The sequence below is a fragment of the Balearica regulorum genome, chromosome 7 (genome assembly GCF_011004875.1).
Source record: "Balearica regulorum gibbericeps isolate bBalReg1 chromosome 7, bBalReg1.pri, whole genome shotgun sequence".
Classification (NCBI taxonomy): Eukaryota; Metazoa; Chordata; class Aves; order Gruiformes; family Gruidae; genus Balearica; species Balearica regulorum.
The window spans coordinates 1,262,234-1,289,777 of NC_046190.1; positions in this window are offsets into that span (position 1 = coordinate 1,262,234).

The following is a 27,544-nucleotide window of genomic DNA, read 5'->3' on the forward strand; positions in this document are numbered from 1 at the left end:
TGAAGGCTTATGTTCTGTTCTTAATGATGAGAACAGTTCCGATAATTCAAGAGGTGTAGGATGATGAGGTGTATGTGTGAGATGCACATTGGTCTCAGGCTAATTTCTAGTAGAGCAATTTATATGCCTTAAAAATAAATAAAGAACATCCTGTAGTAGCCTTGCTGACAACCTGACAAGGAAGTGAGCTACATGCTACAGAAAAAGCCTGCAAAAGAGGATAGCAGCACACTTTCAAAAATGTGGAGAATTTGTCCTAATTCTGTGTAAGTAGCTGTTACGCTTTTATATGTTTTTTAGTTGACAGTGGTGTCAGCGATTTTTCGAGATGTGTGACTAAAGCCAAACGTGTTTGTGGAATATGCTTAGAAGTAAATATGGTCATCCACTTCAGTAGTATTTGCAAACCCTTTTGCTCCTTTCCTTGTGAATATTCAAAGGAACATGTTTCCCTGGCTGAAATGCATCCTGCTTCCAAGGCTCGTGGTGATGTAGCTCAGAGGTGAGATTTGCTCGTCACTCGCTCTTCCATATACGACAGTCATCTGCAAAACTGGGAGCAAGCTCTGGATCTTGCTTGGACTCCAGCAACATCTGTGGAGTTATGCTGGATACAAAATGGAGACAAATATCTCCTGACTTAAGGAAAAAGGTATTTTTTTTTTTTTTTAAATTGTCTGATGCCCTTCTTTTAATCTAACCAGTGAATGCTGCCCTCTGAGATACACTTTCAATTTTCATATTTTCCCCTCGTGTGTTATCTAGGAAATGGCTTTTCCTGAGGTTGACAAAAGCTTAGATAAAATATTTTGATTCTTCACCTGTGAAGTACAAAGATGCTTTACTGGCTTTGTGTAAGCCATTTTTCTAAAATGTTTTCAATTCTTCTTTTACAACATCCCAATTATTCCTCACTTTTTTATGATTTTTGTGCAAATGCACATGGTAGTGTGTTTTGAGACATTACGATCACCAACCATAAAAATATGGTATTTTAAGGAGACTTTTATCTCAACATAACACGAGAGCACTCTTTGCAAGAGGATGCTTGTGAGCAGAACGTGAAACAAGTGGAAAGAAGACAAGCTCTGTTAAAAAATAAACAGGGAAAAGCAGTATTTTTACCACTTCTGACATGGCAACATTATATCCTGCCAGTTCTCTAACCATCAAGTGATGGGATATATGTAGTGTGTGTTTTCATCTCGCCTTTAGAAAAATGGGTCTGTCCTCTGAATAACGGATTTGAGCTTTTCAACCAAACACTAAACATTACTTGAACCTTTCTCTTTCATTCTTTATATCTATTATTAACCTGTATCTTCCATTTTATGGGGTTTTTTTCCAAATCACTGATGAATTAATTAAAACACGTTAAAAGAAGCACCATCTATAACAGCAAACAGAGCATTAAAAATGAACAGAGAGGAAAGGTTCATGGAAATTTTGTTGGGTAATTCTCAGGGGGTCTATACTTTAGAAAATACTATAGGGAAAAATAACTATTGGAATTAATTTTTAAAATCAGACAAGTGCAAAGGTCTTCTATGTTAATGTGAGTACTAAATATTAACATTTTTCAATCTAAGTATTTTAGTGTCTTGACCTTCCAAACTGCACTAAAGAAATTTCAAGCTGAGGCCTCAGGCTTGCAAGCGTTCATGCACATCAGTAGCTCCATCAAAGTCCTTGAATGACTAAAACCCGCAGACGGAAGTCAGAGTTTATACGAGAAGGGTCAAAACCTGTGCTGAGATGCAGGGCAAAACAAACTGCTGGATGTAAATCTAAGCTGTTGGCTTTCCTTCAGCCTTACGGCATCTCTGCAAACAATCTGAATTATAAATTAAAAATCTCAAAACCCTTTTCAGTGAGAGAGGAATGTTGCAGAGCATCAGTGTGAGCACCTCTCATCTGTCCAGAGTAAGACTCACCCCTGGGGTGGCCCTGGGCGGAGCACCAGGATGCTTCGGGAGGGACCACACTCTGCACCAGGATGCTGCAGAAGGAGCAACTGTAGCTCCAGTCTCTTGGGGGAATGTCCAAGCTTTCACTGAAACAGCAACGAACACAAAACCTTTTCTGACGTGAACCAGCACGGATTTCTGTCTTATAAAATCTCGCATTCCTCTCTCATCTGGATGCAGTTGTCCTGCCCTTTCAATTGACAGCGGTGTCAGCACAGAGCATCAACAGCTGCACGTGCAGAGGAGGATGTATAACCTGAATCCACCCAAACATAATTGCAGAGAGGAGGGAATGATAATTGGCATCAATCCTTTGAAGAGTTTTTATTCAGGTTGAATGACTCTGCTAAGTTAAAAAGTCTTATTAAATCTGATAAATAGTGGAAGAGTGAGTTGACTTCATTGAAGTCAATTTGTACGTGCATAACTTAGGGAGGTCAGACCCTGGCTGGATGAGCACTTCAAAGGAAACCTTCAGGAAAAACACATGAAAAGATCTTTTCCTACTTAACTGATTAGTGAGGCTGTGACTCAATATGTACCGGAGATGGAGCCAAGCCTTGTGGGGGTGGTCTCCCTGGGAATGGTCTGTGCACGCCCAGAGGCGTTCCTGCCCAAGCCCCTGTCACGGGGAGACCAGGACGTGGTGACTCCCCATAATTTGCCCTCATGAGGTATTTGGCCTCTTTTTGAATGTCAGTGGAGGAATGGTTGACATCATTCCACTTACACCTATTTCTATTAAGCTATCGCTATACCGTATAAATTACTCAAAATAAAAAAATCAATAAAAATTCTCAATGACCTAAAAACTCAGGAAATAAATTCATCACATTTAGCAGATAGAAATATGGAGAGTTCAGGAAAGGTCTACGTATCAAAACCAGATATATTGGCTTATTCCAATTTTCTTCTTGTTATCGGTGGCTATTTTGACTAGAAAACTCATACTTTAGCAATTCAGAGATGTAACAGAATTATCTTATCAGCACCTCCTGAGATAGCAGAGTAATGGCAATGCTCATCTCCCAGGTGGCAGTGGCAGATACGCTCTTATCCATGCAGAAGGAAAAATAAAGGTAGGAACATTCAACGGAGACAATCCTCTCCACAACCCTCCTGTTGGCTTTCTCCTCTCAAGTAGGGCCCATCACCAGTGATTCTTTTAGCACCACCTCCTACCCAACTGCTGCATCCATTTTTTAATCCTCTGCTGGATGGGACATTTTCCTCCCATCTCCATTTGTCTCAGAGTGATTTTCCAGTTCAGAGCGATGTTCAGGATGAAGAAATCTGGCAGCTTTGATTTTTTCCTGCGTCATGAATGACGGTAGGTTAAACATGCTCCAGTAGTGCAAGATGGTAGGTTACGCCTCTCCCAGTGACAATATCTCTGAGAGCAAATAATTATTTGGGTTTTGGGGTATGGCAACAAAGAAAGGTGCCTGGATCCACGGAGTGCCCTGGGGTCACATAAGGACTCTCTGCCTTCGCTGGTAATTGCATCATGGGAATGTTTATACTCCAAAACTGCACTAAGCCATGCTTTAGTCATGGAGAACATAAGGTTTAAATCCCCAGGTTGAAAATATTTGATATCTACTTTTAGCTTATATGATTATCAAATGATTTCTCCTGCTTCGAAAACTACTTATTTCATACGTTTTTGAGCCTAAACTTTTACAACTAAACTGCTCTGGAAAAAATGTTTTGCTTCTGGAGAGGTTGTGGTGAATGATGAGCCAAGTGTTTCCTCTGCCAGTCCCAAGCCAAGGCCACCATCGCTCCGGCTATATCCCGCTCTACAGAGCAGATCCTCTCCCACCCATCGTCCGCCTCTGCCTGGGTGATTTTTACCGAACTCAGACTTTTCAATGGAGATTGGCTGAAGCTATTCACTCAAACTGAGATGGCAGGCATACGGTGGTGGAGGGAGTCCAGCTTCTCTTGCGGTGTTACTCTTGGAAGAAGTTAGCGGTGAAAGATAACTGGCATTTAAAGAAAAGCACTACTGCAAGGCTTTGAAAGAGGTGCAGTCTATGTGTACGGGCTGGCTGTGCACCCAGGGAGGCATCCCTGGGCTCGGATCTGGGGTTCAAACCCATGTGAATACACTCCGTGGTTTCTCCAGGCACCATAGCCACTGACTCCTGTCCCAGGACACAGAGCTGAAGTCTTGCTGGAGGTTTTCTTTATTACAACGTATAATTTAATGTGCAGCAACGATTCCTGGCTCTGGCTACTGATCTTCCTAAAATTACCCAAAATCTCTGTCTCTGCCAACCCACAGTTTATGAGAAAGGCATGCTAGAGATGGCCATGTTGCCCTCTTTCATCACCTCCTGAAGCTAGAAGGACTGTTTTCTGTTTCCTTCCAGCCCCCCAAAATGTCGCATACTTGTTGCTTTCCTGGAACAGAATTAGGACCTAATTATTTCAGAGCTGAAGAAATAGGTATCTCCAAGCCAATGATAAGAGGAAAAATAAACATTAAATCTTTCAGAATTAGCTAAGCCCAAAGTTCCCAGCAACATCAAAGTATGCTCTATTAAAAAGAAGAATGTTACATTTTAGTCCAAGAAGATAAGAGGGAATAGGAATGAAATAGAAAACTATCAATCACCAGAATTTCCTTTAGAGGCCAATGGCAAAATATTCCACCATCATCTTTCCATTAGAGATGGCAAGTCACATGTTTAACCTGGCCAGAACCACGATTTAGTTTGAACTGCACTTTGATTGAAGATTTCTTTTGAAGATCCACTGCTTTATTTCAGAATATCAGAAAGAATAAATAAAAAAGAGCATCAGTACAGACCAGGAACTGAAAGATAAATGTCATAGGATGTGTTCAGAGCTTGGCATGAAATTCAGATGAGTGAAACTGATTTAAAATAGCAGTACAGAGAGTGTAAGTACTTAGAGATGAATGTGAAAATGGACTCTGTGCATGGCAGATGAGGGAGACCAGACTAAAAATTATTTGGAAAAATTCTTGCCAAGGTCCAGTTAGTTAACATTCAAGGTAAGAATGGGTTCTTACAGTTACCCAGCTAGCGTGTTACAGAAACACAGCATTAGAATGTCGTGCTATATTCTTTCAGTGTTCATGATTTCTGGTTAATGCGTTTTATATTTATGGATTTAGTTATCTGTAAGGAAGCCATTCACTCTCAATTTAAGGTTCATTCATGAAAAATACTTTTCTGCATCCTTTGACAAAGATCAGTGGGTTTTGACCCTTGCTATTAATTTTAGCTTCTGCTAGAGGTTAAGTAGTCCCTGGGGTAGAAGTCTAGAGATGTATGTGGGGAAGGATTTTTCTGCAGCTTCTTCTTCATGCCCATGCGTGTCATCTGTCCTTACTGGGCATCTTCTGTGTGTTTGAAAAAGCTTCACAGATGAGAATTTCAGTTCAAAATCATGGCCAGTGTTCATTAAAGACATGATTTGAAATAATTCCTGCGTTACATGTGGTTTTTAGCTGGTTGTGTTGTAACTTGTTGTCATCTTGAAGCTGATTTTAAAACACAGCCAAAATAAGAATTTTCAGAACTCTTAATCATAAATATTCATATTGCAGCCGCTGTTCAGCAATATTGATCAGATCTGTGACAATGAGATGAATAATAAGAGCTACTAATCATCTCAAGCCCATGGCTTTGTCTTCTAACAAAGAGAGCGGCATGTATTAGTCTGCTCATGAACACAATTAATTACATCGTCGTCGTAATTTCCTGCGCAGAGAAGGGTTTAGCGAGGGGGGTGTGTGTGTGTACACCAACATGGATGATTAATGTCATCATCAGGGCAAGCAGCAGAGAGTTTCTCTCTTATCTTCTGCTGCAGGACCAGCAAACAGAGCACAAAATGACATACTTCTGCAACTTGAAACATGTATTAATAGTGATATGTTTAATGACACAAATTCTAGAGGTTTATAAGCAGAATTCCTTTCCCAATGAAGTTCTCCAAACTGTGTTTTAAGGCAGTTCAGTATTTTGTGGAAAACATCTGAGAGTTCCTAGTATTGCAATTTGGTACCGAAGAATTTGCTTTTCCGCCGTTCTCCCCGCTGAGGGTTGTCGATAACGATGCAGTCGGCCCCCGGCGCTGGGAGCTCCTCACGGCTGTGGGTACCACGAGCAGATACAAAATACCTTGAGAACCAGTTATCTGATTACTAGCCACTGTTCTCCAAGAAAATAAATAGAATCAAAATCCATAAGTGTTCTATATAAATACACGGCTCAAGCTCAGATCAGTTGAATTTGATTGAGGCAGCAGGAAAACCTCACAGGGTTGCGTACTGGCTTCTGACACCCTGGGAAATATTAATTCTCATCTATTGGGACTCAGCTACAGCAACGTCTCCTGCCACCATTGTGCATAGTTACTTTGGGGAGAATTAAGATGAATTGCAAATTTGTCACTATATTGAGCTGTAGCAGGACAGGACCTAATAAATCATCTAATATCACCTTAGATACGGCAAGCCTGACCTAAAAAGTTTAGTTCAGAAATTTAACTCACAAACATACACTGATCTTTCTTAGGTTTTGGGATATCAGGACCTGACAGACAAGTAGAAACACACCCACACTCACAAACCAAAAAGAACAGCCGCAAAACCTCAAAAATGTGTTTGTATCTCTCCCCATTTCCATGGCTCTATCTCCCAGATACTTCAGAGACCTATTTGCAAAGATGTAATTGATTTCTAATCTATCAGTACCTGATAATAGTTGCTTTTTACATGGAGTGGTTGCCTGTAGTAATACAATATTTTATGGAGAAGTATTTCAAGAGTGTGATCTCATGTCCTGAAGGGGAAGGTGGATGGACCTTCGAGAGGTCAACTTGAGGAGAGTCTGGGAACACCTTCTTTGGAGCGTGCACCTGAAATTAACTGTACAGCTTCCCCTAGAAAAGGGTACCCTCAAGACCAGAAAGGCAGCCAGGAAGTTTGATTTTTATAGATCACACCCCCTCCCCTCCATTAAAATGGGTTAAAAGGCCTAATTGGTTTCCTTTGAAGAGAAATGAGCTCTGGCTGGTTACTAAGCAACTGGCGACAATTTGCCTTTTCCCTTTTATTCAGGAGAACTCGATTCAAACTTTACAAGAGCACTTTCAATTCATGTTTATATTCATCATAAAAAAGCTCTCTGATACTGTTTTGTTAGCCTTAGAAAGCAAAAACCCCCTGCTAAATTGTGCCTTAATAACTGAATATATTACAGCAAATATCCTTCCCACCTGCCTTTCCATGCGCACCGCACCGTGGGAAGTATCTTTGCTACTCATCGCATTTGTACCAGCGGAGGAAATAACAGGTCTCCTGCTGGACAGAAATTGTAAATAAGCCCAGTTTTGCTCAATCCTGGCTGAGGCTTTCAGTCGCTCTGAGCAGACGAGTACTTGGGGATGGACATAGCAGGAGATGCTTCCTGGACACATGGCAAGTTTTATCATCTTTTCTCTTGCAAGCAAGTCCCTTTTGTAGACAGCGTGGGAGTAAGGTGAAATTAGAGCAATGCGTTGGCACCAGAAATCGGGCTCCCAGCATCTCCACCAGCCCAGCTCTTCCTGCAGAGTGCATCCTGGCACAAAATGCTCGTGGGATGGAGTTTGATGGCACGTGCAGGGAATGCCACTATGTCCCTCCTCAGCATTGCTCCTATGTGATGTCTGTTCTGCTGTGTAACTAGTGCCACGGTTTCTGGTTTCTCTCTGAAACGAAGGAGAGCAATTATCAGTGTATGGGCCATCCGGGCAGCAATGAGTGCTGGCTCTGAAATAACCCGGGAGCTCGGGAAATGTCACCGTGCCACTAGTCAGGGATTTACAGCCATCAGGAGATGCAGTTACTGGATTCACTGACTCATCAGGTTTCCTGCAATAACTAAATGGTACTGGAGACTGTTCCTACAGTCTGCTGCTGCTGTGGAAGAGGCCACTTGTGGATGCTCTTCTCCAGAAGCCATGCTATCTCAGAATCTGCTGAAAAGACATGAAATAGGTGGGGATTTTCTGCTGCCTTTGTGTAACTCTGGTTTTGTACAGCAGGTGGCATGGGACAGGCCTTTTTGGTAGCGTTAACATGGTGGTGCCACACTCGTGCTTTCAGTTAACGTCCAGACAGTGCTATTGCATCGCGTGCAACCTCCGACAGGGAATTACCCACAGCTCTCATCTGCTCTTTTTTTGATTACCTGAGAAAACAGAGGCTAGACCAAGGTGTATGTTTCTTGTAAGCCTCAGATAGCACCATTTAACTTCCAATTAACATCATTGTTATCCCTTTGTGGGAATTACTCCCATTACTCCATTTGTTTCCCACACAAGCAGTATACAGCTCTGCTTTATCGTGTATCAAAGCTCAGTCCTGATGGCTTTCTGAAGGGCATACAAAACATTGTTAAAAAAAATACTTTCTTTTTATATGCTGCCTTTAAAATTAGACTTAGTGTAAATTGCATTAGTAGCAATTAATCAGTTTCACAGTATACTGTGTTGTGAATTTGAAGATCTCCAAACATGTCCTCACAAAAGATGAGCAACCTGGTGGTTAGAAGAAGTCACTGCCTGCATCCTGCCCTTGGGGTTCTTCCCAGCCTGAGCCCTACCTGCTCCCCACGCACAGTGACCCTGACCCATCCTCGCTGGTGGGACGTCCCTGCCTGGTGCCCTGGGGATGCTGCCCAGGGTGTGAGCCCGCAGTCTGCAGAAAACAAACTGTTAAAGCTTGCAGTTAATGCAAGATGACTGAGACATTTTGGTGCTCTGTTTTACAAAGTCTCCATGGGAAAGTAAAAATGGAGGTGTGCTGCAGTCAGATTCCGTAAGGGCTGTTTCCCATACATGGCTGCAGCAAATTCAATATGGTCCGTGTTCTGGTATAACAAACTGCAGAATAAGGAACAGCAGGAAAACAACCACAGTCGTCTTTAATGGAGATGTCCATAACACTAAACCTTTCCCAACAGAACTTTATTGCCATTTCTAAATTGTCTGCTCCTGTTTTGTTTAATATAGGTAAACAATAAAGTGTCTGTCTGCAGAGATAAAGGCTTCCAGTGTTCTCTGAAGCTCATTCAAAACATTCAAACATCTTGAATAGAGCTCTTACTAAAAAAAAGAGGGGGAGGATGAGGGCACAGATACATGCTTGGTGTGAAACATCACCTGGACACACAAGCATTGATGGAGTTCCTTGGAAGGCAGGGTTTGAAGAGATGAGCTGTGCTGCTCTTTTCTTGCTAAGAGCTTGCTTATTTTTGTGCCTTGGTTAGGAAAATAAGCTAGGAACTGCCTGAACCTCCTCCTCTGTGGGCTGAGATAAGCATATTGCAGCTGACTCCATCCTTGCCTCGCAGCCTTCCCATGCCGCTGTGGTGCATCACCCTGGGGCAGGGCTGCTGCAAGCCTGGGGCAAGGCAGGACTCTGCTCCACCAGTGCAGGAGGCAGCAGTGAGAGATGCTAAGCTCATACCTTGGGTCAGTTCTTCGGTCCCTCTGCTTGGACTTTATCCCGTGACCCTCTCTGAGCAGAGGATTTCAGGTGGAGGCATGCTTTCCCATGGCGTTCAATGCCTGGGAGATGCCAGGCAGCAGGAGCGGGCAGGGATTAGCAGCAGAGGAGCAATGTGCTACTAGCGGCTTGGCCCAAAACATAAGAGCAGATCATGGAGCTGTTTTGTTTATCAGGCTAGAAACTACATTTAGTTTTGCTGTAGAAAATGAACTCAGAGGAGGAGTGTGCCAGATGCTTAGTTGATAGCAGGACATCTGTGCTGGTGTAAGCAGTGAATCCTTCTCCTGCGCTGTGTGGCGAAATAAAGCTGTTTCACTGGAAAGCTAACTTTTATATATCATTTCCATCACTATATACTTCTGCATGTAATTTTCATTATACCAGACATTATTAGAATAGTGTTATGTTCTTCAGCTGACACAAATTAACAAATTCATTATCCTCATATCACATTTACAACCCACCCTTCCCACATTGGACACATCCCCATAGCATAGTTATTCCTTCCCTGATGTTTTTGGAGGAGAAACAGAAACTCTCTGCTGCACAAGAGAAGCGGTGATAGCCATAGTAGAGTAACACCATAATGTGAGTCTTCTTTTTATATGAAGCGATTAAAATTGTATACAGCAATAGTGACAACAAGCAGTAGAGGTGAAGTACTGGTGAAGGGGATGAAGTACTTGGTATGTGAGTCAAAGCTTTATTTCCTATGGCAATGGTCACTGAAATACACGATATGTGGTGGGTTATATGAAGAGCCATGATGCTAGGCCTGCAGATGGCTTCATTTGAAGGTAATGTAGGTTCATTGAAGCAGACTATGGATGATTTCAGTTTGTCAGGGTGCAAGGTGCTCACCGTGCTCACAGGGAAGCAATAGCCATTTAAGTGTGAGCTCAGCATCTAACAAGCAATCTTTGTCGCTTCCAGAGATGCTACTAAACTGAGACTCCAGCAGAAACTGCACCAGCGTACAGAGAGGGGCTTTGAGGAGCATGATGTGTAGAAATCGTGATCTCAATGCTGTACCTGTGTGGGCAGACCCCTGTGTCCATGTTGTTTCCCAAGGGAACAGTCACAGGAGAGTCCACCAGACCAAACACATGGGAAACACTGTACCTCTGATCCTGGGATTAAATTACAATGAACCAAATTCTCTCCATGTGGTTTTTAAACTTCTTATTTCTATTCTGACTGTTATCTTTCACAGTTTAGCCCTTTTTTGCCTTCAGTTGGTAGTTCAATGTGATCTCATGCAAGTCCTTAAGGAGATGAAGAACTCCTTGGGGTTCTGGAAACTTCTTCTTCCCAACCATCTCACAGCACTTGACAGCATTAAAGACATCCAAACCCTTTGAAATCAATGGGATTTTTCTACAGGCTTTGGTAGGTTTTAGAGTAAGCCCTTGATTTGTTACCTAGAGGAAAACCAGAAAGGAGAGAGCCTTTCTTGGTTCCCTTCAGTTCTGTCCTCAAGGGCGTGTGCCAGCAGCAGGATGTTGTTGTGGTTTAACTCGGCCAGCGGCTAAAACAACCACACAGCCCTTCGCTCACTTCCCCCTGCCAGTGGGATGGGGGAGAGAATCGAGGGGAAAAAATTAAAACTTTTGGGTTGAGATAAAGACAGTTTAATAGGACAGCAAAGGATGATAAAATTATAATTATTATTACTACTATTATTAATATAGTAGTAGTAGTGAATATACAAAACAGGTGATGCACAATGCAATTGCTCACCACCTGCTGACTGATGCCTTGCCTGTCCCTGAGCAGCAATCCCCCGTCCGGCCAGCTACCCCAGTTCCATACGGAGCATGACGTCATATGGTATGGAATATCCCTTGGCCAGTCGGGGTCAGCTGTCCTGGCCATGCCCCCTTCCAGCTTCTTGTGCACCCCCAGCCTACTCACTGGCTGGGCATGAGAAGCTGCAAAGTCCTTGAGTTAGTGTCAGCACTACTTAGCAACAACTAAACCATCAGTGTGTTACCAACATTATTCTCATCCCCAATCCTAAACGCAGCACTGTACCGGCTACTAGAAAGAAAATTAACTCTATCCCAGCCAAAACCAGGCCAGACGTGCAGGAGTGTTGTCATTCCCAGGGCAGCAGAATGACTTTGCTAGATGCCTTTTAAAGAGCAGTTGCACCAAACAAGTCTGAACATGTGTTACTTATCTTGACTGCAACTTGCAAATTAATTCAATAAAATGTATTTAAAATTATTTCTTTATTCTAATGTAATTATCGTGAATGTGATTTTCCTTTGGCTATACTTTATCTGAACTTTATACTGAAATATGTGATTGGGTGCAGGCTGGCGGCTGTTTACATTAATATTTTTCTAAGAATATCTCGCACCTGACAGTTGTACTGCCATATACAGGATTTGCATAATAATGAATATATTCCTCAGGAGGCTGCCACAGATCAGAGCAGATGAACGCTAACTGGGTCTGGAAATTCAGAGAGAAGAACCTTCTCCATGCACACTCTCTTTTTAATCTTCAGAAATAAAAATGCAGTGCACAACAGACTTACTTTGGTGTCCGAATACAAAATCAAAAGGCTTTATTTACTAAAACCGGACAAATAATGCAGTGATGAGGAAAGAACGCCACCGCTTTGCTTGTATATCTGTGTCAAAACAGGAAATACATATGCCTGGGGAGGAGAGACGTGTATTGTACTGCAGGATTAACCTCTGGGAGAGTTTCCAGCAGCTGAAGCCCTCATGTTCATCCCCGTGCTGGCTGCAGAGCAACCACAGGTTATTGGGAAGATCGCCAGTTTTGAGAGCTAGTCCTGCTATCTTTCAACTATTAACTCATTTCCTTATTAGCACTAATTTCATCTAAGCATAAGTCACGGTTTCAAAACCAGACTGTGAAAGGCAGTTTCCCCTCTAGCTTAGAAACAAATTTTATCACCCTGCAAGAAATAAAGCTACCTCGAAGAGAGTCTTGGTATATGAAGAAGAATATGGTTTGTCTGCCTATTTATTAAAAATCCTTCACACAAAAATTGTGAAACTGTAAAGCTATAAGGAGGTCTAAACACAGCAAAAGACAAAAGAAGATCCCTATTTATCTGATGTGCATTCTGGTAGCTGAAAAAAAATCAGTTGGCCTCACAAGAAATGGGTGAAATGTTACATGCCTCTGTTCCTGGAATAAAATGTTAATAAACTAATTTCTTTTTCCAGACCTTTCCTTTTTTCTTTTTCCTTGCTACTTGCTGACTATGTTCCTACTTCGCTGTGGTTTTTCATGTCTCATCCCCAGTTCTCTAGGTTTTCTTTTGATGTGGTGCTCCAGAAGCCTTCTGTAGATGTCAGGTTCTTGAAAGAGAAAGAAATTTTGCTTTCTGAAAGACATGCTCTGTTTGCAAAAGGCAATGTTGCTGAAGTATTGAAAAACTCAAGTGACTGCTTCATCTCTTGAAGATTCTAAAAAGTACTATTTATCTATAGATGAAAAAGAACTTCTAGGGCTATTCATTGACTTTGTGTTTGCTCTTTTCCATACTCATTAAGGCAATCATCTTCTGTGGTACAGAAACTTCTGACATATATTATAATCAGGAAGATATGATACAATATATATAAAGGTAAGCTCTGCCTTTGTACACCTCAAAATTCACCCAGTGACGTCTGTGGGAGTTTTCCAAGGATTTCAACAGGCTTTGGATCAGAACAGGGGTGTTAAGATGGGGCCACCCACCAGGGTCAAGCTTGAGAGCATGAGGTATAGAGGGAAAAAAGAAACACTGCGATATAAGAGTCATTGTTTGCGAGAAAACCGGTTATTATTCTTGCTTATCATTGGGAATGCTGCACATCTGTTAAACAGCAGGCTTGGTGTCTGCAGAGGCAGCGTGGCGCTATCATGAACTTTTTTTTTGTCTGAGATGACAACCAATATTTTCAGCAATTCTTTCCCAAGCTTTTCTCCATGCATTCAGTTCTCTTTTCACTGCAGACTTTTAAAGACACTTTAACCTACTACAAAAGGGGGGGAGGCAGCGTGACTCCCGCACAAAGCACACAAGCTGTGCTGGGGAACGTGGAGGCTTCTGCCTGGCAATCTGCAGCCTGCGGAGCAAAAGCCGCTGTCGCACGTGGCTAAGACTTTACCTGTAAGATTTGAGAGGTTAGGAAAAGATCTGACAATTTCATAAAATGAATGTAGGGATAAAGCAAGAAATATTTTTCGCCTCCCCTCCATGTCTCTTAATCTGTCATTAAAAGAGCTCATTCCAACTTGTTACCGGACACACCAGTAAACAAATAATTAATCTGGCACACTAAAGACTGCAAGATAACAGGTAAATTATTTTCCAAAATAGCATTCCACAGGTTTTGTACATGCATTGTGTAAAATAATAGGTCCAAACACCAGTTTGCTGTGAAGCTTTTGGAATATCACTGATTTTTTTTTCAAAAAAAGTTACTTTTTAAATATTTTCTAACATTTCCTAAAGCACTTCAGTATTAATTAGGTCCATCTCTTAAACTTCAATTAACCATATCAAATATGACATCATTTTATCATAGCTTGGATTTTCTCCTAACTTCTAGAAAAATATGCCATCATTATTCTATTTCAGAGTTTCAGAACTAGGTTGTGGATCTGCGGTATGAATGTATATACACAGTTATAGCTATTTTGGGAAGGGGGGAACTGTAATGTCATCAGAACTGTCAAGAATGTGTTAGAGCTCTTTGCCAGACATTTATTATTTTGTATGGGAACTTAGATTTTTTCCTTCATATCGCACTCTGTAGCCATTTTGTGCTGATAAAAAAAATATGTCAGATTTATTGCTCCATCTCTATTGAGGCTGTGCTAAAGTTCCTTTATTAAATTGCCTTATTCAAATTGTAACCGCAGGTCATTTCCAATCAAGAGTGTCTTAACTTGTGTGAGAATAAGCTTTAGATACCTAGATGTAAGTGGCTGATAAAATAATTTTTTGGAAACAGCTATGAAATTGGCACATGTAATCCCCAAATGTACTCGTTATGGATCAGACTTTTTTATGAGTCTAATTTCTGGACTTTTCTGTGTCATTTGTCTCAAGACTGTGTTATATAATGTCTTTACTAGTCTGTTGTAGTAGGAATTGTTCGTGTGTCATGAAAGACCATTGCTGAAATGTGATCTCCCTTTCCAGATAATGAACCCTGGCTTGAGAGTGAATAAATCCACTAAATCATATGTACCTACTAGTGGAGTAGAGGATTGTGATTTTCAGCCATCATGAAAAGTATCAGCCATGGATTTCCATCCATGAGGCAGGTTAGCTGTTTTTCTATAAACACCCAGGAAAATATTCTGTAGATAATCCAGCCAAAGCTGCATCACTCAGACCCTGGAGAGAGAACCAGGAGATGACCAGTTCTTAACGTGGAAAGTCTTTCTCATCCAAAATATATGAATTTATATTTGGCTGACGGTTGGGTTTGAATACAGGATGTTTTGCAGATTCTCCCTGTCCTCCGAAGAGTACAAAATAACCATATTATGGGGCTAAACTAATACTGCACATGAGCTAGCGTGCGTCATCTTTCAGGGCGTCTTAGGCTCAGTGTTGCATGCTGGCTCACAAGGAGGACAGAGGGAGTTTAGGTCTGTCACGGTATGATATAAACCCACCTCTGTACATGAAATACAAGTGCACTGGAGAATTGAAAAATAATTCCACGCTTTTAAATTGTATGGAAATGAAAAATAACATTTTCAAAAGCATTTAAGAACTAAATCCCCAAAGACGTCTGGGCAGTAGGTTTCTGACGTGCTTAAGTTTTGTCTAAATCTCACTTTGGTGTCTCTATCCATTTCAGATAAAGTGATTGGTGATTTAGGAATGTACATCTCATTTTCAAAGATCATTTGGGATACTTTGATTTATTTGGGGGCAATTCACACCTACTAACTGCAGAAGCCAAGTTCCCTGTTTGAGCGTAGCATCTGCTGAGACAGTTTTAGTTTTAGGATGCCGTCTCTTGTACATAAATATGCATGAGAGAGATGAGCGTGGAGCTGTGCCAGTGTGCGCCAGCGAGGAGCTGCCTCGCACATCTATATCATCCGCTCTGTGCTCCCACCTGAGGTATGTAATAGAGCTGTCCAGAAAGGCTTCTGTGCAAAACGTGTTGCTCTTTGGGGTTTTCTCGGTCAGGAGTATTATTTGTTGAGGCTGGGCTCTGCCCCAGAAATGTGCCGAATTTTGTGGAAGTTCCCAAGGAGAAAGGAGGCTCCCCATGTGCACCCAGAGGGTCGGGATGAGCTCGTTCACAGGAGCATCACCCAAAGGCTTAGCTCTGTGTTTTGGCTAATTAGACCATCTCCCACATTCCCAGGGTGTCCCAGAGCCACCAACTCTCAGAAACATGTTGATGGGTCTGGTGCAATGATTTTCATAGCTGAATTTACGTTTTTGCTCTTCTGATGCTACGTTTAACTCTCTGCCGAGTTTCCCAGTACGTGACATGTTGCGCAGCACCGATGCAAGATGACAAGGGCGTAACGCAGTTCCTTAAATGCAGATGCAAATGAGAGCTTGTGTTTTGGAGCGGCTGGATGGGAGCTGGCGAGTGAGTGGGTGCGGAGCCCCACTGCAGCCCCGCTAGCAAGGGCTGCCGAGAGCTGCCCTGCTTCACCCGGGGCAATTACATCCAGCCGTTAATGACAGGGATAACGACAGCGTGTTTCCTAGGAGGAGCTCAAGTCTCCAGGGATTCGGACTTGGAAAATTCAGGTGTGTTGTTTAAAGCTGTTGAAACTTAGGGGGATTCAAAGGTGTTTTAGGATAAAATGCAATTCTTACAGGGTAAAATCTGGGGGAGGGAGGGAATTATAAGGTTAAAAATAAAACATTTATTATCAAAATTGCTAGTGTGATTTTCTATAATGGACATTAAGCTAATCCTGCCTTACGAGGTGTTCAGTGCGGAGGCACTTCTGAATTTGTTCTGTTTCAAAGCCTTTGTAGTGCTGCTCTCCCATGTAAGTGGGTCGCTTGCCTATGAATTCAAGCACAGCTCTAGTCAGTGCATGTGGGGAGAAAATAGAATTGTTTTGGCTCAATAAAATATTTCTTTTTTAGTTCTTTTTAAAAGATATACTCTCCCCTAATAGGCATGTAAATGTGATCCAGAAAATGGTGAAAGAGAAGGGTTGTTGCTTCCACATTCACACATTCCAAATCACATATCCTGTCTAACAGGCAGAAGAAAAAGCCTTGGACCTTTTAAACACTTGAATTTATTGACTGACGACCTCCTAAACAGCCCAAAGTTAAATTTGGAAGCTGTCAGGGAATATGGCTCAATTCTTCAGTGTTCATCATACATACAAGCTGGCAACTTGTCAAAAGTTACAGATTTCTTTTTAAATTAATTTTTTTGGTTGCAAAGTCGCAGACTCCACTACACAAATGCCACCTAAATGCAATCCCGGGTGCGGACAGATGTCTTTATTTTGATCTGCACGCAGACACGACTCCCTTCTTGCTGGTGGTTTGAATTCAGGGAAAGAGTTTGATGGAACAAGCACATCCCGAGGTCTGGGCTGGCCCCGATCCACCTGGTTCAGTGGACAGACGTGACAGTGGGGACCAAGGTGGCTGTGGTGGCCCTGGGGCTTTCTGGTGCCACTTGATGGACGCTGGCCAAAACCCAGCACAGCAGCACCCCACTGAGTGGCTTTGAAGCCCTTCCTTCAGAATGAGCCAAATCTATTCGTATTTTGGCTTTAGCTTCTTCCCATCTCTTTTGCTAATCTTTTGAACCTGTTAACGAGGCCTGGGAGGATTTTTTGGCTTTGTTTTGTCAGGCAGGGAAGGTTTGATAGATACCAAAACACTTCAGCTGCAGCAAAAATCAGAAGTGTTAATGGGAAAATTGTTGTGACAGATCACTTTCGATAAAACCCATAGGTGCTGATAAATATCCTGTCAGTGCTAATTTTTAACCACGTTAGGCAGCCATGGCACTCGAAGAACCTGTACTCATTTCCTTTAACCTGCAACGGGAGACAGGACGGGCATGATCTCCTTGCAGTCCTCAGGCTTATTGCAGAGGTGCCAGAACTACCTGTATTTGTTGTCAGCCAAGTAAGGGCATTTTTGTGATCTACTATACCATTGCACCTTCACAGCAGTGGCACTATACATTTACTAAAGCAGTAAAATCTCTGAATGTTGTCCGTGATTGGGTTTGGCCGGATACCGGGTGAGCGATGTGCGTGATGTGCTGCGGCTCTGCTGATGTGGGATGAATTTCACGGCTGAGGGACAGCAGCAGTCCATGGGCCGGCTTATTCACTCCTAATGGCCAACAGGAGATTCTCAAACTGCTGAGGGAAGGGAATAGCCCGATAGTCAAAGACTCTTTTTTTATTTTATTAACTCTGCATGTAAGCATCATTCACAGGACATATGACCTCTTCCTTCAAGTGCTGGTGAAGGTCTGTAACTGTTTGATAGCATCGAATTGCCAACAGGTTTCGTGGAACCATTTCTCTGCCACCACATCCCAAAGGTTTCCTATCCACACGCAATCAGGGCCAGTCTGGAGAAAAGCAGCGGTCGTCTAAAGCATCGCATCGTGTCGGAAGGAGTCATCCAGGAGGAGAAGCGCTTTTGGGGATGGGAGGAGGTGCCTGGCTCTGGTGCTAGCCGATGTTACCCTTGATCAAGCTCCAAACTTTTGAGATGTTAACCCTAGGAGAAAGGGCTTGAGGTCTCTAATCAGAAAGCTGTGGACAATGCAGAAAATGTAGACAATGCAGATTTTTCTTGCAATGAACCTAGAATATGTTTCTATCCGAGTAGCTTTAATCTGCTACAAATGGTCCCATAAATCCTATCCTGAAAATAATATGACCCAGTAGAATACCAGTGCATCGCTGACAATTTCTGCCCAAGAGCTGTTTTCCATGTGAAAATTCATAAAGCACATAAACCCCTGTGTACTCGTTTTTATGAGAAGTTCGCTGTCATTTGACAAAGGATAACAATAGTAATCCATAAGGGCGGGAGTTTAGTAAGTTTGCTGTGTAATATAAATTACCTTAGTTGTTTAGGTAATTACTTAAATTACCTGCGCAACATAAATTACCTGGCATGAATTATGCCTTTTAGCCTAATGAATCCCATTTATTTACGATAAATGTAGTATCTTTATTGATTCATCTCACATCAGTCACTGTCAGTCTGCCTTCGCTGAAGTGGAGCCGGGAGCTGTCGGTTCCAACGGGGGCTGCAGCCATTTCGCAGTGCCGGGAACAGCTCTGCGCAAATTCTCCTGTCTCGCTTTTGTACTGTCGGACCTTGTAGGTCTGTTCCCTGTCACTCAAAGGCCATTTTCCTTCTGCTGTGGGTTTGTGTGGGGTGAATGTGTGCGGGAAGGGAGAAGTGCAAGTGCTTTGCATTCTTCCCCCCAGCTTTTCATCATCTAATTAACTCTGTTAATGGTATCAGCATTTTCCTATCATCCAATCCTTCGGTCTTCTGTAAGCTAAATATCCCCTGCGTGCTGCTAGGGCTAACACTGACTATCAGGCAGGGCTGGGGCTTCTTGACTATAGATGGTGTTTTAATTAACCTTGTTTATATGAGAAGACTGGGAAAGAGTGGAGAGAGATTCATGTGGCGCTGCGTGCAGTGAGGATGGGTGGGTGGTGCTTGTCCCGGTAGTTGTTTTGCCCGAAGTTAGAGGGTGAGTTTGCCTCTGAGTGTTGCAGGTAGGTTTGTAGGATATCTAACAAGGAAATGTGCTGTCAATGTGCTTGGTGGGGCAGAGGGAAGAAATCTGTGTTTAAGAAAAAGGCAGAAATAAATTATTTATTTCTGCTTCAGATTGTCGATGTTGACTGTGCTCAGCGTGCAGCAAACAGACTTAAAATTTGTTTAGATTTAGAGGTGTTATAAAAGATATGTTTGCTTTGAAGGCAGAAAATATTAGTTAGGGGAAAAAAAAATCTTGCTCCTTAAGTAGCTTCATCTTTATTGTTTACTTTTTTTTTTTTTAAATAAACTGAAAGCACAAAGGGGTGGCTGTGGCATTATGGCAATCAGTGGTAACCCAGTAATGTCTGGACGTGCTTTGGGTGGTCTCTGCTGGGCTTGCTCGCCTCTTCACAAGACGGCTGGATGCAGCAGGGGAGCTGCAGGCTGCTCTCCGTGACCTCTGCTTGCAGCTAACTTGTTGGTCAGGGAGAAAACGAGGTGCCACAGCGAGCGCCCTGCAGTGGGAGCGGGGAAGGGATGAGCTGGGGGGCTTTGGGTGTTGTGATTCCCAGAGGAGCCTGTGTTCCTCTCTGGGAAAGCAAAGGGACGTGAGAGGGGTAGTTACCCCGCGAGATGACCTGAAATGCTCTTTCAGGCCTGCGCATCGCTGGTTTGACGCGGTGTCCATAAAGGTTCAAAGGGAATTCTTAACCGTCTGGATGAGTATTTGCTCAAGTCCTCTGGAGAGGAGTAGCTGCAGTCTGAAGCAGGTGGTTCATTTCAGGTGATGGAGAAGTTGCAATAGAGTTTAAAATCACTGAACCGACACATTGCGTAACCCATGTGTCTGTTGCATGCCCCTGTGCTTAATTTCCCAGCACCTGCTTTTAAGGAAAACATAGCTGAAACTTTTAAAATGAAACAGAAGAAAAACCCCAGACATCATCATGTAGTTTTGGTACTTACAACCATTGTGAAGTAATGAACTAGTAAAACACTGGATTTGTGTCAAGTGAGCACTGCTGTCCCTGGCCATACCAGGATCATGTGGCTTCTCAGGACTGGAATTGCCCAGGCTGTGTCAAGTGGTCCCTGACTGTCAATATATATCCGAGATCATCTGCTCCCTGCTTAGTTATCCCAAATAAGCTCAAAACATAGTGTATATATACACACAATCCACTGCCTGGTTGTCTTAGCTCTTAGTAATTGTATAATATCAAAGTAAGTTTAATATTCAAGGACAGAATAAAACGCAAGGGAGCTATACCTCCTCAGCCTCAGTATGTCTATTTTTATTACACTGCCAAAAAATCTTTCGTTTCTCTTGGCCAGTACTACTTGGAATGGATAACAAGCCTTCACAGCGCTCTCGTCGTCGCTACCTTTCTCTTTGTTTTAATTGCCAGGTGACACTGTGGGGTCTGTAGACGAGCCACGTAGAAGAGGACTCCTGCATGACCTGAGAACAAGGGACGGCCCAGCTGGACACCTTGCTCTGACTTTGGCACCTTCTGCATGTGCTTGTCTGAGTCTGCTTCTCCAGATGCTGCATTTCGTATGACAGTGAACAGGTTTATAAATCAGATTGTCGTCTGGGTTATACGAGCTCAGAAACTGCAGGTGGGTTACCTTGCTCGGCTATATGCTATTTAGGAAAAAAATCAAAATGATCTTTCTAGCTATCCCACTTTCAGCTTTCTTCTCATCACCTGATGACCCATGGGGTCAATTAATCAGCTGCAGGAGGGTGTCCGGGCCCTCAGGGCCAGATCCGGAAGAACGGGGATGCATCCAGGCTCTGTTTAGGCACTAGTTTCTCATCAAAAGCTGTGGGAATTCAGGCTCCTGGAGGGTATCACAAAGCCATGGGATGCGAGGTACAAGCTGCGCATCTGGTTGGTCTGCCTGTGCCAGTGAGAGTTATTGCCATCCAAGCTACTCCTGAAGACCACCAGAGACAGCAATCCTACAAACTCCCAAGCAACATATTTGGGTTTCTAGTACCAAGCTCAATCTTTCTTGCTGCAGTTTCGGGCCATTATTCCTTGTGTGAGCCACCGGGGATGTGGAGAGTGGGATGTCTCCTCCTGTTCTGCGGTGGTCTCTGATGTATTTGCAGAGTTATCCACTATCGCTGCCTTTTAATCGTTAGCCTAATCACCATGACTATGAGATAGCAATAAAGTTGTTTTTCTGCATCTATCTTGCATGCTTTTCTCCCCATAATACGCCATGCCTTGGGTTTGGAAGGTATTCTTCATGACCTGCAATTAACCTGTATTTTGGAAGATTTGGGTAAATTAACTTCCCCCCCCCCCCGGAACTCGTATTATTTAGTATTTTTAGCAGTGATGTTTAGAGCTGCAATGGTCTAAGGACTCAAAGACGTGCTGGAGGTATGTTCATTGTTAGAATAATGCATGTCGATGGGGAGAAAGGCAAGCTTGCAGGTACACAAACCTTTGATGTTTTCAACATTCACTTCTCTTAAGGTGGAGATAATGTTGCTAGTTTTGGCATAAAGACCATGTGGGAAAATAAGTTTTGGAAGGTGTAAGTGATATGCCTGCAGACAGGACGTAAAAGGCTGCAGTGCTTACATATTGTCTATTCAATTCTCCCCTGGGTAAAATACATTATTTTCATTTATTATCATTTCAACTTCACCCTAGCTCATGTTTTCATCTGTCAATCTGCATCCTCGATGGCCAGGGATAATTCATTTTACCTGCAGCTGCTCCTTACACTGTGGTGGTATGACTCTGTGTTTTATGTTGTAATTCTGAACACATTCCACTGAAACGATGGCGGGCTCGTGTGCCGTTCTGCCAGCCCAGTGCAAAGGGAAGTTTTCACTACTGCTGTCTTTCATAACAAATTCGTCCTCGGTCAGAAAAGATCAGGCTGGAATATAAACCCTGTAATTATCCATAATGCAGTTTGAAATAAACCAAAATCCACTTGGTATTAGTGTCATATGTTTAAGGCAACTTTTTTTTTTTTTTTTGAGCAGATAAAGCAATGCATAAAGGAGAGTGATATCACAGATGTGATAAGTATGATAATTTTTTTTCTAGTCTGGCATTTTTATATTATGTGTGCACATGAGTACCTCCTTGGTTGATTGCTTCAAGCAGTAAAGGGAACAAAACCTGGCATCAGTCACCAGAGTAAATGTGAACTGGGGCAAGATTTCTCCTATATTCATATATATGTGTGCATATATACAGATATATATTTTAAGACAGTATCCTGGTGAAAATGTATGTTGAAAAGACAACCTGGGAGCTTCTATAACCTCAGTTTATTACCAGGACAGGACAACAGAGTTTGCAGGTAAACATTCATTCCTCAGGTACTTGGAGCTTTTCCCGTGAAACTTTCCACCGCCGCAGCTTCACCAGTGACACAAGGAAAAACACAAACAAGGGAACGGCTGGGTTTTTCCTCTTTTCCCTCCCTCCCTCTGAGACGTGGCACTGAGCACCCACCCGCGGGGCGGCTGCAGGGCTGTGGGTCCCTGGGTGGTCCAGCACGCTGGCAGAGAGCATCCCGGGCCCTTTCCCCGTTTAACCCCTTGTGATGTCCTTCCCTGCTGCTGGGTCGGGTGGTGCTGATGCCGGGGGATGTGAGAGCAGGATTGGTGTCTCATGGGCGGTGAGGAAGTCCCGGTGTTCCTGAGCACCTTCCCGACACCGCTGCAGCTATTGCTTCTGCTGTTATTTCTAATGGTTTGTGTTCCGTCCACTTGAAGGACCATATTTCAGTTTTATCCAGACTACTAATGAGCGGTTTAAGCATGCTGGCTATATAAAACAGTGTCATTTTTCCTCCTTCAGAGTAACGATGCCCGACCTTAATGGAGAGTTGTAACCAGGTTTCACTGTCTCTCATTTTAAAAAGCAGCTTACACTTAAACTGGGAGAAGTAAAAGCCTGACATCAAATTGTGTTCATTGATCACGTCCCTCGTTTCATTAGGTGTTCGTGGCTTTTATGTCCTATAGTTCCTATTACTTTTGCATTGCAGAAATTGTTCAGAAATTAGGCAAAGGAACACTTCATGTCCCAGTGCTGATCAAGTGTAAATTCCAGCCCTGCGTTAATTGGAGAGTTTGCTGGTTTCTGTCATGTCTCACTGCACGTCTCTCACGGCTTGCGGTATACACGGGACGTATGGCTGGTTTCTAAGGCACAGAAATGGTCTCTGATCAGGCTAAAAATATTGATTTTTTCCAGTCAAGAAAAGCAGAGAATGTGGAGAATAGAAGCATAGAAATTGTATATGTATGGTGCGTGTATATATAATTAACCCTTTCTGCATATTGCCTCATAAGCCATCTCAATTTGACTTTATTTCCAGTTTCCACCCTCTAAATCTTTACCTGGCACAGGCTGTGCCAAGAGGCCATCAGGCAGTCGCTCTTGCCAGCTGCCCCTGCGCTCCCCCCTGTCGCTGAGGGTGAGAGCTTTCCCCGCCTGGGCGATGGGAACACCTCATGGCACAGCTGAGCCACAGGTCGGGGACTTTATTCCCTCCTCAATTAATTTGCTCCTAACTAGTGGATTAATTAGTTCAGTAGATACAATTTCTTACGCTGGGCTGAATGTAGTAACTCCTATTAACTTTAGCTCCCTAAACGTAACATCTGGAAGATGCTGTATACATCTTCCAGGCATACACATGATGATATTTCTGGGCTATGTGTGACATCCATTACCACTGGGCAGGGGATGGACAGGTCTCACTGGTGCTGCCAGGTTGCAGGAGGCACCAGGGACGTGGTAGCCGTGCGCCTGTCCTCCCCTGAGCTGGCTGTTATGCTGGCGTGATGCTGTTGGAGGACCCCCAGGATGGTTTTCCTGGAGACGTTGAGTGCTCCAGACAGAGCCGCCGTGGTTTTGTAGGTGGCTCTAAGGTTGAAGTGCTTTCCTAAGTTACCTGCAGCCTCCTCTTTTAAAAACCTGGAGCTTTTCTAAAGGTGGTATTGCAATAGGAAGGTGTATGATATACCTACAGGTGTCCTTTGAGCTGCCAGAATGAGGATTGTTTTCACTTGAGAGGAAACCGAGCGCTGCATTGAGATGCATGTTTGTCTTCCTGCAGGATGGCCTCTGAGGCAATAAATATCTGCTTGATTGTGGCTTTCGCTTGTGAGGAGTACAGTAACTTCACAGAACCCCAGCTGCGAAATGTCTAGCAGAAAGCTTTAGGTTGCTGCATGAGTTGGCTCTAAAGGTAAGTTAGTTAAAGAGATTTTTTTTTTTTTTTTGAGGATATTGGTTTGGACTTTGGTTTTGGTGGGTTTCTTGCTTGACTCTCAAATCTCTCTTGGAAAAAACAGAAATTTTGTGCCAAATGTGTATCATGGCATATCTCTGTACTTATAAAAGGATTAGAAAGACTGTGAAATATAAAAAGAAAAACTTTATGAAAGGGAACAACTAGTGCTATTTATCTGGAACAATTTTGTTTGTTTGAAAGTGCCATTACACTTTTGTTTTTAAAGATAACGACAAGATCCTGATAGGAAATGTCTCTCTCAGTAAAAAATGAATCTCTAGAAAGAGTTAGGAAGAAAAAAGAAATTCTTGGAGGACTCAAAAGTACATGACAGAGCAAGTAATCGTCTTCAAATTTTGTATTGGGGATAAACACTGCCATTAAAAATGTCAAATAATAACTAATATCCCCAATGCACTGGTAACTACTGTGTTAGGTCTAGGTATGACACAACAAGGTGAGCAAAAAAAAATCTAGATAAATCATTGTTTAGTATAATTTTTTGCTATTTGAAAAATTAAGTCTTGTGCTGACTAACAGCGAGAGCAGTGCACTGCCATGTTTCCAAAGCAATAGAAGTGCGGAGGGGGGGGGATTTGGGGCTCCAGTAGCTGCAACTTCTTCCTCCGTGGGGCTTCTCAGCAGCGCAGCAATATATCACCTCTTCCCGTACGTCTGACTTGTGCAATCTCTAAGCAAGTGAAATAATTTTGTACTCCCATATCCAAGTCCCTAAATAACCTGGAAACTCATCTAACCACCAGGCTAACAAAACATAGTTATAACTGTTAAGAAAAAAGTGTTCTGGAGCAGCATTTTATCAAATCCTGACAGTTTGACAAAACCACAGTGCTTTGGGGAGACTCTTCCATTTTGGCCGAGTTCCCCCTAAAATAAACCAGGGCTCTGAAGGAGACCTGCCTGTTTCTTGCTGGCTCCTCCAGCCCCGTCCTTGGCAGCCCAGCCTGCCTTGGGCAACCTGCTCCTGCGTCCTTTTGCCTTATGTCCACTTGGAATTTAATTTGCTACAACTTTTGACTAGTGCCTCTTGTTCTTTTAAGTTTTTCCCCCCCTTTTTTTTTTTTTTTTATTTTGTGGTGATACATGTCTGATTTCATTAATTCAAAATCCAGAATGAAAACATGTACAAAAATACCAAATTAAAAAATGCAAAGCTCCTTCACAAAATGGAGTCTGATTTAATGTCATGTTCAAAGGCAAGTGTACAGGCTGCATGTGATCATATATATCCAGTTGGCCTTTCGGGGTCTCAGTGGATTTCTGGCATGAGCAAAAGTGTCTGTTCTGGTGAATGTGACTGTAGGAATAGTTCAGGGATCATAAAATGTTATCAGAACATGCATATAAAATAATAATTCATAATAAGCTTCTTAAGATTCCTTCAAATAAAATCCCATTTACATCCTTTATTTTCTATTGAGAAATTAAGGATTTCTAGTACTAAAATTTTTATTCTTGGGAGACCTAGCCTTTGCAGCTCTCTGATCTCAGAATCTGTGTAGCAGAACAAGAGATGGAGCAAAATAAGCACTGGCCATATTCTCAGAGGTTAAAGATCACCATCCATTAAAACTCCTGTGATGGTGCCTCCTGCTATTCCTCCAGACCAGGTTATGCTGACGTGGGGCAAATGTGAATGGGGTATCCCGGCTGTGGACAGCTTACAACGGGGCGTCGGATGGGCTTGGAGCACCAGTCAGATTTATTTTGCAAGGAAGCAAAAAAGATTCCCTGTGGAAAGCTTCAGTAACGAGTAATGACCAGAAAACAGGCACCATTTGGAGTCAGTGGTAGCAAATAGGTAGGAATTTTTGTGTACATCAGTAGTTCTGGAAAAAAATCAAAATCTGTTATCCTGTGTTGTCAGAGCCATCAGTAGATGCCAACACACAGCGCCAGAAGTACTGCAAATTCCAGACCCATAGTGTAAAGGTATTTTTAGTATCCTAGGTGACAATGATAATTTTCTTAAGCTTCTTCTGGAAATATTGAAAAAGAAATTCTTCTTTGCCCCTGCACCACCAGCTGTGCAGAGAGAAGGGTTGCATTTCACCAAAGCAAAGGTCCTTCCCTGCTCTATCTTGTTCTGACCGCTGCAAGGAAATGTGCTGCTGATGTGTGGGTTTGGGGGTTTTTTGTTTGTTTTTGGTTTTTAATGGAAATGGTTAGAACTGGCAAATGATTGCAAATATTCTCTTTCAATCTGAATATGTTCTTTCCAGATGGCATGTGAGGTCTGGCGTGTTGTTCTGGTGAAAGAATCATTGAGAAGCTGAACTGGGCACTGGTTTAGGATGGGGATGTAAGCTGGAGCTCTTCTCAGCACGTTGTCACTGCTCTGTCTTTCTCAAGGGAATCTCAAGGATGGTGAGACGACTTGAAAAAATACAATCTCAGACATTTTAAAGATGAAAAATGTTCCCAGCTGACTTTTCAAACACTGATTATGATGAAACTTTAAGGGATTTATATCAGAAAATGTTAGTGGTATAATTTTAAATTTCCATAAGCTACAGCCTGGATGCAGATTCATAAACCAGTTCATTTCAGCCCAACTGAGGTCTCTTTGTATTTTGCAAGCTATTATTGGCACCAAATAATATTAAATTTAATATTGAAATTATCATACTTATTTTGCTGCTTCTCTCTCCTAAGTGAGAGAGAACACATTTCTTGTTTTCCTCCCATACAAAAAATTGTAAACTGAAATACTTTTAACCCGTGTGATGGATGTGTTTCATCTCACAGCTACGTAACCTGTCTTGTTGCCATCTGTACAAAGATTTCTTCGCATTATTACAGTTTATTCTCTCTGTGGACCGGGGTCCAGGTGGCTGGGGTCCCTGCTCAGAAGGGGACATTTGGGACCGATCTGCAGGGACAGTGAGGACCCCATCCCACGGTCACCACCAAAGGGTTAGCCCGGCCCTTTGACTGCAGGTGGCTCAGCAGCCTGGCAGAAAATGCCTTCCTGGGCTTATAGCCAGCACCTTT